We start from the raw sequence: 5,998 nt of genomic DNA on the forward strand, positions 1-5,998 counted from the left end.
GGCAGGGAAAAAGTGTAGGAGCAGAGCAAGGAGAAAGCAGGTCTTCTCCCACTGCCAGGACATCTCCGGGATAGGCTGAGGCAGATAGTAGACTGTTCTGCCAAAGTGGAATATTCGAGAAGTGAAAATGTGAAGCCTGAATCTCACTATCTATAAGTGGGAATAATTACAGTGTCCCTTTTATCCCAATGTGTATGTATGATCCACCCCACCACTACACTTCGTCCTTTATCAAGTGTTTGTACACATACAAATATATGAAATAATTCCTTTTCTCACTTCCCATTAGGCTTTCATAAGTTCCCTGGACGCACCTTCTCAAGTGAAGAGTGAGAGAATGCAGTTTGTTAGCAGTAAGTAATAAAATAGACAATAAGGGTCTTATCTCAAGTTTCTAAACTATCTCCCTTTCCCAGAACAAGAGAAGCTTCTTTCTAAAATAATATTATCTAGAATTATCTTTTAATTTGTCACGAAGTCATAATTAAACATAACTCGATTTTAAAGACTTTAGAAATTCATTTTGAAATTTACCTGGCCTGACATTTACAGACAGATTTTTAAAAATCTTGTCTTTCAATCTTGTGGGAAGAGCTGAAGCAGGCACTCTTGGCTCGGTGCAGCTTGCTGCAATCCATGGAGGAACCTGCCACGAGCCACCATCGTGCCTGGGCACTTACAGGAAGGCTTCGGCTGCGTGGTCACACACCAATTCGACCAGTTATTTGACGACGAAGCGGACTTCTTATGCTGAAGGCAGCGGAAAACAAGAAAAAAGCCAGCGGGGGCAGCGTTGGGGGCCCTGGGGCCAATTGAGCAGCTCAGGCCTGGCCCAGACCAACTCCAAAGTGGCAGGCGAACAACTGCGAAAGGAGTGCCAGAAAGACCCCCAAAACCCGCTGCCCCTCCCCGCCCCAGCGTTGGAATGGGTGACAAGAAGAGAAGAGACAGCCGCCTCGTGGCGCTTAATAAAGGAGTAAGGGACGTTGTTTCCGTGCCAGTAGGAGCTGAGGTCTCCGTCCGCCAGCTTCAGAGCCAGTGAACTCAGGTCGGGCCTCTCAGCTGCCAGGTAAGGCAATACTCATCTTGGCCGTGGGAAGAAATTCAAGAAGAAGCTTTTGAAACATAAAACTTAGTTGGGGTTTGAGCTCTGCTGGGCAGCTCCCAGTTACTAGAGTTTACCTGCTGAGCAGAGAAGATGATTGCAGAATTGAGAGAAGCCGTGGCCCTAGCTCCAGTGAAGGTGAAAAAGGAGGAGGAAAAAAACTTCCCAGGTCAGGCATCCAGCCAACAAGTGCACTCTGAGAACATCAAAGTCTAGGTTCCGGGAGGGTCTTCAGACAGGCCTTGATGGATCAGAAGAGGAAGAAAAGGTGCTGGCTGAAATCAGGAACCTACAGTTACTGGTTCCAAAAATGGAGATATGTGTGGAAGCTGAAGAACCCCTCACCATAGCAGGAAGAATCCAGAAAGCTGATCCTCAAGGACCTGAGTCAGAAGAAACTTGTGATAAAGGAAATGTGTTAAAGAGGCAGAAAATAAAGAGAGAAAAGAAAGATTTCAGACAAGTGATAGTGAATGACTGTCACTTACCTGAAAGCATCAAGGAAGAGGAAGACCAGAAATGTAAGAAATCTCAGGGAAAATACAGCCTTAGTTCTGGCATTGTTAAAAATTATAAAACCCTGCCTGGACAAAAGCCTTTTACATGAAGTGTGTGTGGGAAAGGATTTTCAGTCAGAGTGCAAACCTCATTGTGCATCAGCAAATCCACACTGGGGAGAAACCCTTTGAATGTCAGGAACCCTTTGAAGGCCTTCTCAGAGTGCAAGCCTTGTTGTGCATCAGAGAATCCACACTGGACAGAAACCTTATGTTTGTTCAAAATGTAGGAAAGCCTTCACTCAGAGTTCAAATCTGATTGTACATCAAAAAATCCACTCCTTAGGAAAAAACCTTTAAGTTCAGGGAATGTGAGAAAGCCTTGGTTATAGTTCACAACTTGATCGGCACCAGAAATTTCACATTACAGAAAAATGCTATGAATGTAATGAGTGTGGGAAAACGTTTACTCGGAGCTCAAACCTCATTGTCCATCAGAGGATCCACAGTGGGGAGAAGCCCATTGCCTATAATGAGTGTGGCAAAGCCTTTACCCAGAGTGCAAATCTTATTGTATATCAGCGAAGCTATACTGGTGAGAAGCTGTATGAGTATAAAGAGTGTGGGAAAGACTTCAGTTGTTTTCACACCTTATTATACACCAGAGAACTTCATGCTGCAGTGAATCTGGGAAAGTCTTCAGTCAGCTCTCTTGCCTTATTGTCCACTATGGAATTCACAGTGGAGATCTTTATGTGTGTAATGAATGTGGGGAGGCCTTCACATGCAGCTCATACCTACTTATTCATCAGAGAATCCATAACAGAGAAAAACCTTACACATGTAATGAGTGTGGGAAGGCCTTCAGACAGAGGCTGGGCCTCACCGTGCACCGGAGAACCCACACTGGGGAGAGGGCTTATTAATGCAAGAAGTGTGGTGTAGCTTTCATTTCCCACTCATACCTTATGTGACACCACATCTTGTTGAATAACAAGTAAGGAAGAGAAAGACTTCTAGCATTGGTCATAACCTTCTGCCTCCCAAATGAGACATTTCTTTGCTGTTTTCTTCCTCCTTTATAAAGATTAGGCCTATGACTTTAAAAGTTAACAGTTTTCAGGAATGCAGCACAAAACATAAGATAAGCATTTCAGAGACTAATTTAAAGAAAACAAAAACTAAGTACCTAAAGGCAAGGACTTTGTTTTAACTGTACCTTAAGTGTTCATGTTTTCTGAAATGGAATGTGGCTTTCTTAGGAATGGGTCATACCAAGCTAAATAGTAATGATGCTATTTGGGGAAAGGTCTTTTATGCTTAATTTTGCTTTTTAAAACTCTGACTGCTTGAGCCACAGGCAGGTTATCTGCCTGGTTGAATTCTGGTTGAACTGTGTATTCTGGTATTTCTGGTTAAGTGGTGGTGGTGACTAGGTAATAAGGAAACCACTTGGGGTAGCAATTCAACAATTAACGAATGTTTGTAAGCTTCCCATTTCCTAGGAAATTTAAAAAATTTTTAAATTTGCAAGGTAAAACAAAAAAACCTTAACTGTCTACTGCACCTAAAATGGACAGAAATAGGAAATGGCCTTTTTCCTTACTGTCTGTACCTCCTGAACCTTGGTATTGTAAAGCTCTGGGGATCTCTGATGAGTCTGTTCTGACCATTCCCTAGTCCGTATGGCCAAGCTCTCAAGAACTGATGGACACCATACATCAGCTATATTCATCTGCTAAGATTGACAACTCCTTCTCCAAACAACTCAAGCCCCCAATTCCCATTATATTCCATTTGGGTGAGATGCAACTAACAGCCCCCTTCTTAGATAGAGGAGTCAAAGAATAAAGCTTCCCTGAAGGTTAAAAAAAAAAAAGGAATAAGGTGAGCTGGAAGAAGACCTGATCAACAACTTCAGGGTAAAAGAAAATAACTGACAGAAGACCAGAAAGGCGACCACCTCGTGAACTAAAATTTGAAAAGTTGCTTGAAGAAAAGGATGAAGGAGGCAATCTTTCAGTTGATAGAGCGATTATTGACCGACCTGTTCAAGGTCATGGTGATCTTGGAAGAGGTCGAGGGGGCTGTGGACATTGTATGGTCTGAGGAGATGAATTTGATTCTCGTGGCAAACGTGAATTTGATATGCATAGTGGAAAAGATAGATCTTCTTTTTCACATTACAGTGGACTGAAGCATCAAGGACAAACAGGGAGGTAGCAGATCTCACAACTCGGGAACTGTCAAAGATGAATTAACAGAGTCTCCAAAATACACTCAGAAACAAATCTTTTTTTTTTTTTTTTCTGGAGAGGATTCTCACTCTGTCACCCATGTTGGAGTGCAGTGGTGCAATCTCGACTCACTGCAACCTCTGCTTCCTGAATTCAAGTAATTCTCCTGCCTCAGCCTCCCGAGCTGGGATTACAGGTGTTGGCCATTATGCCCAACTAATTTTTTGTATTTATAATGGAGACGGGGTTTCACCATGTTGGTCAGGCTGGTCTCAAACTCCTGAACTCATGATTCACCCACCTCAGCCTCCCAAAGTGTTGAGATTACAGGTGTGAGCCACCACACCAGGCCTCAGAAACAAATCTTATAACTGCAGTGACTTGGATCAATCAAATGCGACTGAGGAAACATCTGAAGGTGAAGAACATTATCAATAGCAGATACTGAAAATAAGGAGAATGAGGTTGAAGAGGTAAAAGAGGAGGGTCCAAAAGAGATGACTTTGGATGAGTGGAGGCTATTTAAAATAAGGACTGGGCAAAAGTAGAATCTAATATCCAAAAACCAAATGAAGGTATCTATGGGAAGGGGAAGAAGGGATTTGTTTTTCATAAATCAGAGTGAAGAGGCTCATGCTTAAGATTTGGTTATGGACCATCATTTCCAGAAGCCAGCAAATAGAGATATAACGTCTCACCTGGAGATCAGTTTTGGAGACCTTGCCACCCAGGGTGTGGTGGCAGGGGAGGACAAGGTGGACGTGGGTGTGGTGGATGCCCAAACTGTGGCAGCAGGACCAACAAGTCAAGTGCTTCTGCTTCTGCTCCTGATATGGATGACCCAGAAGCATTCCCAGCTCTGGCTTAACTGGATGCCATAAGACAACTCTGGTTCCTTTGTGAACCCTTCTATTAAAATCTTTTGCATGCTTAAGAATTCCAAATGACTACGAAATTAAAAAAAAAAAAAAAGGCTGTCATCCATACCATTCACACCCAAAGACTGAATTTTATCCGTTTTAAAAATGAACTTCTCTTGCCACATAGAAGTAACAAATATGGTAGTCAGTTTTGTATTTAGAAATGTATTGGTAGCAAGGATGTTTTCATAATTTTTAGAGATTATCTATTTTTCATGAATACTTCTGTATTGCTGCTTGCAAATATGCCTTTCCAAACTTGAAATATAGGTGTGAACAGTGTGTAAACAGTTTAAAGCTTTCACTTCATTTGTGTTTTTTAATTAAGGACTTAGAAGTTCCTCCAATTACAAACTGGTTTTAAATACTGGACATATTGGTTTGAATACCTGCTTTGCATTTTCACACATGGTCAACTGGGACATGTTAAACTTTGATTTGTCAAATTTTATGCTGTGTGGAATACTATCTATATATATTTTAACTTATTTTTAATATTTTCATTTTTGGAGAAAAATCTTTTTTCACTTCTCATGATAGCTGTTCTATATATATGCTAAATCCTTATATAGAGAAATATCAGCACTTGAACAAATTCAAAGCATATTGGTTCATTAACCTCGTTCCTTTCATAGTTTATTAGGTTCAAATTATAATGATATACATCTTCAACTATATTTACTTTTTAAATGCATGACTTTCCCATTTTAAAATCTAAACTAGACATCTTATTGGTGAAAGTCATTTAAGCTATTTATTGTGGGTATACACATCCTGTCAAGTACAGTAGTTTAATAGGCATGGGTCCCCCTGTAACCATGGTGGGTGGAATAAGTTGATTTGGCCAATGCATAATATTTAAATTGCCCTGTAAAATAAGTGACTGGTCATTTGGTATGATTTCTGTGTGTGAGAGGTCCCAAAATCTATATGGTACATCCATAATCAGCAACCATTTAACCCTTCCTTTTTTTAAAAAAACAAACAAACAAACAAAGCACTGGTTGGTAGGATAAGGTGGGGGAGTATTTTAATTTTTGGAATTTGGGAAGCAGACAGCTTTACTTTATAAGGTTGGAACAGCAGCACCATCCATGAAATGTAAACCAAAAATCTTTACTGTTTCTAAATTTCCAAGATTGCTATTATTTGTTCCTAAGCTGAGTATTTGTTCCACAGAAAGTAGTAATTATCTCTACCCTCTTCCTCCATTAGAAAATTAGGTTAATAATGGATTCC

At 40.7% G+C, this 5,998-nt stretch overlaps 2 pseudogenes; both read left to right on the plus strand.

Moving 5' to 3' along the window:
* The first annotated feature begins 1,198 nt into the window (after positions 1-1,198).
* LOC141580195 (uncharacterized) lies at positions 1,199-2,603 on the plus strand (annotated as a pseudogene).
* Positions 2,604-3,604: 1,001 nt separating this feature from the next.
* Positions 3,605-4,707, plus strand: LOC104651052 (SERPINE1 mRNA-binding protein 1 pseudogene; annotated as a pseudogene).
* The last annotated feature ends 1,291 nt before the right edge of the window (positions 4,708-5,998 follow it).

Source organism: Saimiri boliviensis, chromosome 1 (assembly GCF_048565385.1).
Source record: "Saimiri boliviensis isolate mSaiBol1 chromosome 1, mSaiBol1.pri, whole genome shotgun sequence".
NCBI classification, from domain to species: Eukaryota; Metazoa; Chordata; class Mammalia; order Primates; family Cebidae; genus Saimiri; species Saimiri boliviensis.